Here is a 13,189-nt window from a genome sequence, read left to right as displayed (position 1 = left end):
CTGGCCTGCTGAGTATTTCCAGCATTTTCTGTTGTTATCCTCTTACCTGTTTTACGTGATTATACCTTTTCATCAGAGAGCCCAGAGCAACACGATGTCTGGGACTGAAATTGTTGTGTCCGTCAGTAGTAAGACACAAGACTGCAGGAGAACGGTACAACAGGTGTTTACTCAACATGGCTCACTCTGAAACTGAACTGTACAGATTACTACTCAGTGCTATATACAGGTGTGGTCACTGCCGGTACTGCAGTATACATGAGCTGTAAAAAGTTGCTCCCCCCTTAAAGGTACATACATTACAATTCCTCCCCTTTTAGTTTAACAGTACCATAACACTCATTTAACAATTAAATATCAAACTAATTACAATTAACACTTTTAACATACAACGTTAGCTGAAATTAGTCCATTTATATATTCAGTCTTTGGGGAGGCTTCCTGATCCTTTCTGGATAGCGCCTTTCCCGAGTGTCTCGCTCTTGGTGCGGAGGCGATTCTGGCCCCCTGTCGTCGGTTGGGTCATCAGCTTCCGATGCTACTGTTTCTGGGGTAGATGCGACCTGTATGTTGGGTTCCTCACCAGGTACGTATGGGCGAGGCATGGGGTTGACTTGTTCCTGTGACTCTAGGATCTGGTCAGCATGGCGTCTCACGATGATCTCCCCAACGTCCACTGTGTACATTAGTGGGCCCTGCCGTGTGCATATCGTTCCTGGCTGCCATTTTTCTGTTCGGTAGTCGCGGGCCAAGACTGGTTGCCCTACATTGAAGCTCTTTGTTGGCTTCTCATGGATGTGCTGGAATTGCTTACTCTCAACATCTCTTCGTACATTTGGTCTGAGCAAGTCCAAGCGAGATCTTAACCTTCGGTTAAAGAACATCATGGCCGGGGCCTGGTTGGTGACTGCATGTGTCGCATTCCGGTAGGCGAACAGGAAATTGTCCACCTTATGCTGCAGCGGAATGTTGTCATTGTACATAGCCTTTATTGCCTTCTTAAAAGTTTGTACGAACCTCTCAGTCAATCCATTTGTGGCTGGAGGATACGGGGTGGATGTGTAATGCCTTACCCCATTCTTCTTCATAAACCTCCGGAACTCTTCGGACACAAACTGTGGTCCGTTATCGGAGCAAATCTGTTCTGGCAAGCCGTTCCTGGCAAAAATGGTCCGTAGGACTGCAATAGTTTTCTCCGTGGTGGTGGAGGACATTTTGATGACCTCAGGCCATTTCGAGTGCGCATCCACGGCTATTAAAAACATTGAGTCCATGAATGGACCAGCAAAATCAATATGCACCCATTGCCATGGAGAGGAGGGCCACTCCCATGGGTGTAGCGGGGCCTGTGGTGGTGCATTTTGGACTTTCTGGCATCCTGAGCAGCTCTTGGTCAGGTCCTCAATTTGTTTATCGATTCCCGGCCACCACACATAAGCCCTGGCAAGGCTTTTCATTTTTACCCCTCCCAGATGACCCTCATGAAGCTCATTGAGCATTTTATCCCTTAACTTGGGTGGAATTACCACTCGGGATCCACACACCAAGGTCCCCCGGCACACTGACAGCTGTTCTCTTCTTGTCGAGAATGTTGGCAACAGTGAGTCGCCATGTGCTGGCCATCCCTTCACCGTCAAATCATATACCCGAGACAGTGTCGGGTCATTTCGGGTCTCCTTTTCTATACGAGCGTTAGTTACCGGTAGGTATTCAACTATAGTCGAATGAAATATTTTGACAGGATCCACTGCTGGTGCTTCCTCCGCAGTAGGCAGTGGCAGGCGTGATAGCCCATCAGCATTTCCATGCTGTTTCGTGCCCTTATATTCAATCTCATAGTGGTGCGCCCCTAAAAAGAGTGACCATCTTTGTAGTCGTTGCGCAGTCATTACCGGAACGCCCTTCTTTGGATTAAAAATGGAGACAAGAGGCTGGTGGTCAGTCAGCAAGGTGAATTTCTGCCCGTGCAGATCTTGAACTTTTTCACTCCCCACACTAGGCTGAGGGCCTCCCTGTCAATCTGGGCGTAGTTACGCTCGGCTGAGGTTAGTGATCGTGACGCAAAGGCTATTGGCCTCTCTGAGCCGTCCAAGGATTTGTGTGACAGCACCGCTCCAATGCCGTAGGGTGACGCATCACACGCTAACCGAATTGGTAGTGCTGGGTTGAAATGGCCCAATACCTCTTTCGATGTGATTAGTGTTTTGCTCTTCTGGAAAGCTCGTTTACATTCGTCACTCCACTTCCATGGCACTCCAGTTTGCAGTAGGGTGTTCAGTGGGTGTAGTATTGTAGACAAATTTGGCAAGAACTTATGGTAGTAGTTTACCAGCCCGAGGAACGACCTCATTTGTGACACGTTTTCCGGTGCTGGAGCCTTGACTACTGCCTCAATCTTTTCTGGGGACTTATGTAACCCCTCTTTATCGATAACGTGGCCACAATACGAGATCTGTTTTTTTTAAAAACTCGCATTTGGGGCGGTTAGCTCGGAGCCCATATTCCTGCAATCTAGTGAGCACCTGCTCCAGGTTGGCAAGGTGATCACTGTCATTTTCGCCCGTGACCAGGATGTCGTCCAAATAACACTGGGTCCCTGGGATCCCTTGCAGGACTTGTTCCATTGCCCTCTGCCAAATAGCCGGAGCTGATGCTACCCCGAATACCAGCCGGTTGTATTGGTAGAGACCTTTATGGGTGTTGATTGTGAGGTATTTTTTTGATGCTTCTTCTACCTCCATTTGCAGATACGCCTGGGCCAGATCAATCTTAGTGAAGCGTTTCCCTCCAGATAGCGAGGCGAAAATATCTTCAATCCGCGGAAGTGGATATTGCACGGTGTGAAGGACTGGGTTCACTGTTACCTTAAAGTCCCCACAGATGCAAACCTTCCTTGGTTCCCCAGGCGTGCTGCTCAACGACTTTTTCATCACAGGGACGATGGGTGTAGCCCACTCGCTCCAGTCTACCTTGGACAGTACTCCTGAACGTTCCAAACTCTCCAGCTCTGCTTCGACGGCTGGGCGGATCGCCTTAAAAAATTTTGGGCTTGCGTTTTCTTCGATTTTAATTGTTGCTGTCATGCCTTTTAGTGTTCCGAGTCCTTGCTGGAACACTTCTTGCGCATCGCTTAGGATCTTTGACAGTCGCCCAGGTGTGACGTCGTCATCCTTTTTGGCAGCCACAGTCAGTGCTTGTATGGAAGACCAATCCAGCTGTATTTTCCGGATCCATTCACGTCCCAGTAATGGTGGTCCTCCATCTTACAATACATACAGGTCTAGTTTTGGTGTTTCCTTACCGTTATATATAACGGTCACCCTTATTTTTCCTTTGGGGTAGACTTTTTGCCCCGTGTATGTCTTCAAAATAATTTTTGTGTCTCTCAAGGGTATGTGTGAGAATAGCCGCTCGTAGTCCCATCGGTTTATGACTGTTAGGGCTGATCCTGTGTCCAATTCCATTTTTACCTGGACTCCTGCTATCTTGAGAGTGACCCAAATGGTTCGGTGATCCTCCGTTTTGATCACATTAGGTAGTTTCAGACAACTCAGCTCCCTGCTTTCGGAGTCGGTATCACTCTTTTGTTCGTCTGAACTATTCTCCGTCACCTTATGTACCTTCTTGTACTTTTCTTTTGGAGATTTCTTATTGCTGGTTTTCTTTCCCGACCTGCAGACTCGTGCTATGTGTCCTACTTTTCCACACTGTCTGCACACTTTGTCTTTGAACCAGCAATCATTGTGGTCGTGTGTTGTTCTGCCGCAGCGATAGCACTTCTCTGTTCTTGACATTTCGTTTGTGCCATATTCTTGCGGTCTCTGTTGTATCTCTGCAGCGCCCCATGCTGCTGCTTCATATGATACCGCAATGCTGAAAGCCTTGTCCAGCGTAAGGTCCTTTTCAGATAAAAGCCGTTTCTGGGTTCCTTCACTTTGAAGCCCACACACAAACTTGTCCCTTAAGGTATCTGCCAGTCCCGTTCCAAACTAGCAGTGTTTCGATAGTTTGCGCAGTTCTGTTAAATATTCAGCATTGCTTTCATCCTTATGCTGGTTCCGTTTGTGAAACTTGAATCTTTCTGCTATCAGCAGCGGTGCGGGGTTTAAATGTTCCTGTAGTATCGTCACTATGTCTCCAAAACTCTTTTCCACTGGCTTCGCTGGGGTCACTAGATTTCGTAATAAGCCATACGTCTTTGCACCCATTAAATTTAACAATACCGGCACTTTCTTGTCATCTGACACCTCATTTGCCTTGCAGTATACCTCTATTCGTTCGACATATGTAGTCCAATCTTCGACTTCATTGTCAAATGCGGTGATACTGCCACTCTTTGGCATTTTGGGTGTGGTTTAAAATGGCGTCTCCCGCGCTTTCCTTCCTCTCCCGCTGCTGCCAGCGCCGCTCTCGGCGGTCCACGTGGCAATGGCGGCGCCTCGCGGGTTTCTGCGCATCTCTCCCCCTCTCCTCGACGCTGCTCGGCCCCTGAACACCGGCTGTGCCCTGTGCGCTCTGCCCTCTCTCTCTCTCTCCCGTCGACGCTGCTCGGCCCTTTGCTGTGCCGCTCGGTCGGGCTCTAGCCCGCCGCTGTCCGGGAAGGGTCTGCGTACTACCTGTTGCCAGCCCGTTTCGCTGGACCACTGCGACTGGAAAGCCAAGCCTGGCTCTCGACAGCCTCCCCCGCAATTCTCATGTCTCTGCTGGATGACTGGGCGGTTGCTCGTGGTCGACGCCCGTGTCTCTGGCCTTGACCTCCAATTTACTGGTCTCCAGGAACGAATCCCTGGGAGGTGATGCAGAGTTGCAGGTAGGATCGAATTTGCCTCGTCGCCAATGTTGTGTCCGTCAGTAGTAAGACACAAGACTGCAGGAGAACAGTACAACAGGTGTTTACTCAACATGGCTCACTCTGGAACTGAACTGTACAGATTACTACTCAGTGCTATATACAGGTGTGGTCACTGCCGGTACTACAGTACACATGAGCTGTAAAAAGTAGTTCCCCCCTTAAAGGTATATACATTACAGAAATGATGTAACATAGGAGCTCCAAAAATAGAATAATGGTGCGGAACAGTTTCAGGAAGCTTTGTAAAGTGGGGAAAGGTCCCTGAATTACTGTATTGTCAGAGCGCCCAGGATTTGTATTTGGCAAATACTGTTCAATGCATTCTGAAACTAGGAATGATGAGAGTTGGTTGAGGTGACACCTGACTCTCCTCTGTCCATAAATACAATGACAACAGGCTCTGGGAATCTCCTGGAACTGCTTTAATAGGATAATAATACCTGAATTAGAACAGCGGGACCAGACTCATCAGAAGATGAACAAAGTACAAGGGACTGGAATGTAGGCTCATTCTCAGTTGACCTTGGCTCCAATACAAAGGCATTGGATTAAAATGATAACAGCTACAAGGCCATCCAATACCAACAGACTCTATTCCTCAAAAACAGGAGTGGGGAATCAAGCTAAGAATGCAATAGACAGAGGCCTAGATATTGGATAGGGCCTGAAAACAGGCGCTGGCAGCGCGATGTGCCCACGCCCATTCAAAGTAGTGCAGGCTGCAGGCAAAATTTGTGTGGCCTGCTCATTATGATTGTAGCTCTGATCTCAGCGCTATACGCGCTGCTGATTGTCTTAGTGCTGATTCGGGGGGCCAATATCGGGTGGAGTCTCGTGGTCCACAACGTTTGTCCAAGACTCTCTGCACTAATGCAGGGGAAGTGCTTTGTTGCAGAAACACCTCATTGTCATTGTGGAGAAAGCCATGGCCCAACAGCCAAGGGAAATGGCAAGCAGATTTTCTGATGCGGCACTGGAGGCCTTGGTCCTGGAGGTTCAAAGATGTCGTCAGGTCCTCTACCTGCCGGGGGCTGGAGGTCTGCGGACACAAGAAGGCTGTGAGAGGAGACTGCTGAAGCTGTCAGTGCGATGAGTGTTGTCCGCCGGACCTGAACCCAGTGCTGTAAAAAGTTTAATGACCTCACGTGACTGGTCAAGGTGAGTGAATGAATCTTCAAATTCCATATCCCACCATCTGTGTCACTAGCCTGTAAGAAATCATGATTTGGAAGAAATTGTGGATTGTAAAAGGCATAATGGTTTCGTAAAAAGAAATGGGTTTGCCAGCTGAACAGCTAGGATAAGTTTGATGACACAGAACTATTCTAATCATGTACACGGGCATAACACAGAAACAGGCCTTGAGATGAACAGACTGTCGAAGAAAAGGTAACCAGAGGTCCCAACAAGAGATAAGAACAATCTCATGGGACGGAGGAGAGTTTTCATCAGAAGTTCGAGACAAAGAACTCGACATACCATTGGGTGTGGTGTATGTAACCTGTACCACCTTAAGAGACTACCTTAAGAGATGGACTACTTTCTCTTGGCTACTGTATATTGTAGTACCGGTGGTGACCACACCGGTATATAAACTCTGTGTAGTAATTTGCTAAGCAGTTCAGCCCTGACCTTCGATTAGTAAAGACCTGTTTAAGTTATTCTTGTTGTCAGTGTCCAGTGATTTAGAATAAGCATATCTGGGACACTCAGACTCAACAGTGGCGACGAGTCCGAACTTACCCTGCGGCAGTTTTGCATCTAAGGCAGCTTCGTCCTCAGAACGGGCGTCGAGAAGAGGCATCCGCCCTCATCATCCTGCTGAGCACCGCATCGCACGGGAGGCATCGAGAACCCGGGTTGAAATTACTGACCACGAAGTCCTCCATCAGCGACAGGCAGTGATCATCCTTCTACCACGGTGGTGGGTAAGCCGATCTAGCGACACGGGCAGAAAGTCGGCCGCGTTGTCAGTGGAGAAGGGGAGGGAAACCGGAGGAAAAAGGGCGGAGAACTCGACCGCAGCCGGTGAAAAGGGCCGGGCTGCAATCGGGGCCAAGAGGCGCAGCGACAAGGGCAGCGTTAATGCCACAAGAACCGCGGAGAACTCGACCGCAGCCGGTGTAAAGGGCCGGGCTGCAATCGGGGCTGAGAGGCGCAGCAACGAGGGAAGCGTTAATGCCCACGAGAACCGCGGGGGAGCAAAAGCAGCGTCGGGGAAATTAAGAACCGCTGGGAGGCGAGAACGGCAACAGCGCGGTCATCGCCATTGTAGCCAGCGGGGGAAGAAGACAAGCGCGGGAAGCCACCATTGTAGTCGGCGGGGGAAGAAGACAAGCGCGGGAAAAGCCGCCAAGCGCGGGAAGCCGCCATTTTAGTAGGCGGGGGAAGAAGACAAGCGCGGGAAGCCGCCATTTTGGAAAAATAAAATATTTAAAGAAACTCTCAAGGATGCCTAAACACGGTAACATCACTGCTTTTGATAGCGATGTTGAAGATTGGGCCACGTATGTAGAACGCATTGAAGTTTATTGTACAGCAAATGAGGTACCAGATGATAAGAAAGCACTAACCTTATTAAACTCAATGGGTGCGAAGACGTACGGGTTATTGAGGCACCTTGTAACACCAGATAAACCGGCGGATCAGACTTTCGCGAATATTGTTACTATCCTGCAAGAACATTTAAACCCCACGCCGCTGCTGATAGCGGAACGATTTAAATTTTACAGAAGAACGCAGCTGAAAGAGGAAAGCAACGCTGAATTCTTAATTGAACTGCGCAAGCTATCAAAGTACTGTCAGTTTGGTACAGGACTAGCAGATGCTCTGAGAGATAAATTCGTGTGTGGATTATTAAAAGAAGGAACACAAAAGCGACTGCTAGAGGAAAAGGACCTTACGCTTGATAAAGCTGTCACCATTGCAGCATCACACGAGGCCGCAGCAAGAGGCACCGCGGAAATGCAGCTAAGGTCATCGGAACTCAGCACCAATCAAATGGCATTGGGTGCAGTAAAGTGTTATCGTTGCGGAAGGACAACGCACGATCAGAACCAGTGCTGGTTCAAAAATCAGGAATGCAGAAAATGTGGCAAGCTCGGTCACATAGCTAAAGTATGCCGGTCAGGAAAGAAGACCAGCAACAAAAAGTCACCGCAGGAAAAGTGCAAAAAGGTACACAAGGTGACAGAGAACAGTTCGGATGAACAGAAGACGGATTCAGACTCCAGCAGTAAGGAACTGGGTTGTCTAAGAATACATAATGTGGGTAACACAGCAGACCACCAAACTATCTGGGTCACACTTCAGATAGCAGGAGTCCAAGTGAAGATGGAATTGGACACTGGATCGGCATTGACGGTCATGAATAAGCAAGATTACAAAAGGTTATTTCCACACATTCCCCTAAGGGATACGGAGATTGTATTGAAAACATACACGGGGCAAAGAGTATACCCCATTGGAAAGATAAAGGTAAAGGTGGTCCACAAGGGTAAAGAAAGCTGAGGAATGGACTTATATGTGTTACCTGAGGGAGGTCCACCACTACTGGGACGGGAATGGATCAGGAGAATAAGTATGGACTGGCATTCCTTAAAAGCACTAACTGTAGATTCCGGCAAAAAGGAAGATGTCAAACCTAAACGACTGTCCAGAATATTGGACGATGCTAAAGAGGTGTTCCAGCAGGGACTGGGAACACTGAAAGGAATTACGGCAAACATCAAGGTTGAAGAACATGCAAACCCGAAATTTTTCAAAGCTAGACCGGTACCTTATGCGATACGACCTGCTGTGGAAGCTGAGCTGGAAGGACTAGAACGTTCCGGAGTACTGTCAAAGGTGGACTGGAGTGAATGGGCCATGCCCATTGTTCCCGTCATGAAGCGTTCATCGAGTAACAAGCCGGGGGAACCGGGGAAGGTTCGCATCTGTGGCGATTTCAAGATCACTGTTAATCCGGTGCTTCACACGGTGCAATATCCGCTTCCACGGATTGAGGATATCTTCGCTTCGTTGTCTGGCGGGAAACACTTCACCAAGATAGACCTGGCGCAGGCGTACTTACAGATGGAAGTTGATGAAGCGTCACGCCAGTATCTCACGATCAACACGCATAAGGGCTTATATCGGTATAATAGACTGGTTTTTGGAGTGGCATCGGCTCCAGCGATTTGGCAAAGGGCCATGGAGCAGGTATTACAGGGAATTCCAGGCACACAATGCTACCTGGACGACATTCTGATTACAGGAGATGATGATGAGGAACACCTTGCAAATTTGGAACAGGTGCTCACCAGATTGAAAGAATGTGGACTTCGAGTTAATCACCAGAAATGTGAGTTCTTTCAGAAGCAAATCTCGTACTGTGGTCACGTCATTGACCAGGAGGGGCTTCACAAGTCACCTGACAAGATCGAAGCTGTTGTGAAGGCTCCCGCTCCGGAAAATGTATCCCAGTTGAGGTCGTTCCTAGGGTTGATTAACTATTACCATAAGTTTCTGCCAAATTTATCCACGGTGTTACACCCGCTGAACGCTCTTTTGCAGAAGGGAATGCCATGGAAGTGGAGCGAGGACTGTAAGCGGGCCTTTCACAAAAGCAAGGCATTGATCACCTCTAAGGAAGTGTTGGCTCACTTTAACCCAACGCTGCCTATTCGTTTAGCTTGTGATGCTTCTCCATATGGTATTGGGGCAGTGCTCTCACATAAGTTGCCAAATGGCTTGGAAAGACCAGTCGCATTCGCATCCGCATCCAGATCATTGACCTCCGCTGAGTGCAACTATGCTCAGATAGATAGGGAGGCTCTCAGCCTTGTGTGGGGAGTAAAAAAATTTAATCATTACCTGCAAGGGCAAAAGTTTACGCTGCTGACAGACCACCAGCCGTTGGTTTCCATTTTTAACCCTAAGAAGGGTGTTTCGGTGATGACAGCGCAGAGGCTCCAGAGATGGTCCCTTTTCCTAGGGGCACATCAATATCAGATCGAATTCAAAGGTACAAAGCAACATGGTAATGCTGATGGGCTTTCGCGCCTGCCACTACCTACAGCGGAAGAGGCACCGACAGTTGACCCTGTTGAGTTATTTCACTCGACCATCATCGAATGTTTACCAGTCACCAATGCAAGTATTGAGAGAGAAACCAGGAACGACCCGACACTGTCTCGGGTCTACGAATTGACAGTGAAGGGATGGCCAGCTCATGGTGAACCACTGTTACCGGCATTCTCAGCCAGACGAGAACAGCTGTCCGTCTGTCAAGGAACATTGATGTATGGAACAAGGGTGATTATTCCTCCTAAATTAAGGGAGAGAGTTCTAAAGGAACTGCATGAAGGTCATCTGGGGGGAGTCAAGATGAAAAGCCTTGCTAGGGCTTATGTGTGGTGGCCAGGTATCGACCAACAAATAGAGGATCTGACTAAAAGCTGCTCAGGGTGCCAAAAAGTTCAAAATGCACCTCCAATTGCACCGCTGCATCCATGGGAATGGCCTTCAACCCCATGGCAACGTGTACATATTGACTTCGCAGGTACATTCATGGACTCCATGTTTTTAATTGCGGTAGACGCACATTCTAAATGGCCAGAAGTGATTAAGATGGCGACCACTACCTCGGAAAAGACGATCGCAGTTCTAAGAACGATATTCGCAAGAAATGGATTGCCAGAACAAATATGTTCAGACAACGGACCGCAGTTCGTGTCAGAAGAATTCCAGAAATTCATGAAGAAGAATGGGGTGAAACATTATACCTCTGCCCCATATCATCCGGCTACAAATGGGTTGGCCGAGAGATTTGTACAAACGTTCAAAAAGGCGATAAAGGCCATGAGCGAAGACCAGATTCCACTACAACACAAGGTGGACAATTTCCTAATGGCATATCGAAACGCCACTCATGCAGTGACAAATCTAAGCCCTGCCATGATGTTCTATAACAGGAGGTTGCGGTCCAGGTTGGACTTGTTAAAACCGAATGTGCGGAGGGAAGTCGAAAACAAACAGTTCCAGCATATAAATAACAAGACCACTCGGAGTTTCGAAATAGGACAACCAGTGTTAGCCCGGGACTATAAGAATGAGAAATGGCAATCTGGAACAATTCGTGCCAGACAAGGACCTCTGATGTACACGGTAGATATTGGTGAAAACGTAATACGACGTCATGCTGACCAACTTGTAGAATCGAGAACAAGGGTCGAACCCATGACTACGACAGAGACACCAGTGGAAGAAGTTAGTGAACCTGAAGCATCTACCTCAGACGCCAATGTATCTGATGATGTCCAATCCATAAGAGATCAACTAGATGAGTCACCCCAGCAACGAGAATCAGAGACCCCTGAAAGGCGTTATCCAACTCGGATCAGGAGGCCTCCTCAGAGACTGAATCTTTGAACAGTTTTGCATGAAGTTGTATATATGTTATCCATGTTATGTTTAAATTGGGATGTACACTGTTAAGCTAAAAAGGGAGGAATTGTGGTGTATGTAACCTGTACCACCTTAAGAGACTACCTTAAGAGATGGACTACTTTCTCTTGGCTACTGTATATTGTAGTACCGGTGGTGACCACACCGGTATATAAACTCTGTGTAGTAATTTGCTAAGCAGTTCAGCCCTGACCTTCGATTAGTAAAGACCTGTTTAAGTTATTCTTGTTGTCTGTGTCCAGTGATTTAGAATAAGCATATCTGGGACCCTCAGACTCAACATTGGGCACCTTGGTTTAGGAAGCGCCCTTACAGGTTAGATAGTCCTGTCCATATTCTATCCCAGGCCCACCCCTAAAAAGAGAATAAAAGAGATATCTAAAGAGCTTTTAGCACAGACGGTGGAGGGAAGAGCTGTTTGCACACGCCAGCCGTCTGTCCCATCGGCTCTGATACCAGCTGCTTGTCACGGTCGTGTGTCTACTTTGTCTATCTTGATTGCATGTTGTATTTAACTATATTCCAACTACTGCTCCTTAATGAAACGACCTATGACAGCTAAGACCGTTTTGGTTAATCTGAGTGTGACCTGTGATCCAATTCTTACAGTGGCGTCAGAAGTGGGACCACAGAGCAGGTGTTATACGGACCTCACTTTGTGAGAACCGGGACGACTTGGTCGCACACGCGCGATCGTCGCCAAGACTGGGTAGGGAACTCTGAGAGAGGGAGCGTTTCAGATAAGTGAACCCTAAAACAAGAATAGTAGTAAGCTTCAGAGACCACCAAAGGATGAGCAAAACATTGATAAAAAGGGACAAAATAGAATAGGAGAGTAAAGTAGCAAGAAATATAAGAACAGATTGTAAGAGTATCTGCAAGTATGTAGAAAGGAAGAGAGTAGCAAAAGTAAGCATTGATTCCTTAGAGGCTGAGGCAGGAGAAATTATAATGGGGAATAAGGGAAGGGCAGAGAATTTAAACAAATATTTTGTATCTGTTTTCACAGTAGGTCACAAAAAAAATATCAAATATAGTAGGCAACCAAGGGGCAAATGAGAGGGAGGGAAAAGATTAATATCAGTCGAGAAAAAGTACTTGAGAAAATAATGGGACTAAAAGCCAACACATCCCCTGGACCCCTACATCCTGGGGTTCTACAAGAGATAGCTGCAGAGATCGTGGATGCATTGGTTGTGATCTTTCAAAATTCCCTAGATTCTAGAACTGTTCCAGAGGATTGGAAGGTAGCAAATGTAACACCGCTATTCAAGAAAGGAGGGAGAGAGAAAACATAGAACTACCGTCCAGTTAGCTTGACATCAATTGCCGAGAAAATGCTGGAATCCATTATTACAGAAGTGGTAACAGGGCATTTAGAAAATCATAATATGATTAGGCATAGTCAACATGGTTTTATGAAAGAGAAATCGCGTTTAACAAATTTATTAGAGATTTTTGATGATGTAACTCAGAGGGTAGATAGTAAATTTGGATTTGCAAAAGGCATTCAATAAGGTGCCACATAAAAGGTTGTTACGCAAGATAAGGACTCATGCGGTTGGGGGTAATTTATTAGCATGGATAGAGGATTGGTTGACGGACAGAAAACAGAGAGTAGGGATAAATGCATCATTTTCAGGTTGGCAGGCTGGAACTAGTGGGGTACCGCAAGGATTAGTAGTTGGGCCTCAGCTATTCACAATTTATATTAATGACTTAGATGAAGGGACCGAGTGTAATGTATCCAGGTTTGCTGACGTTACAAAACTAGGTGCGAAATTAAGCTGTGAGGAGGACACAAAGAGCCTGCAAAGGGGTAGAGACAGGTTAAGTGAGTGGGCAATAAGGTGGCAGATGGATTATAGCGGGAGGAAATCTGATGTAGGA

The sequence above is a fragment of the Somniosus microcephalus genome, chromosome 25 (genome assembly GCF_052327205.1).
Source record: "Somniosus microcephalus isolate GS21.2 chromosome 25, FLI_Smic_1.0, whole genome shotgun sequence".
Classification (NCBI taxonomy): domain Eukaryota; kingdom Metazoa; phylum Chordata; class Chondrichthyes; order Squaliformes; family Somniosidae; genus Somniosus; species Somniosus microcephalus.
The sequence above is the reverse complement of the archived record's forward strand: the minus strand, read 5'-3'. Positions refer to the sequence as shown.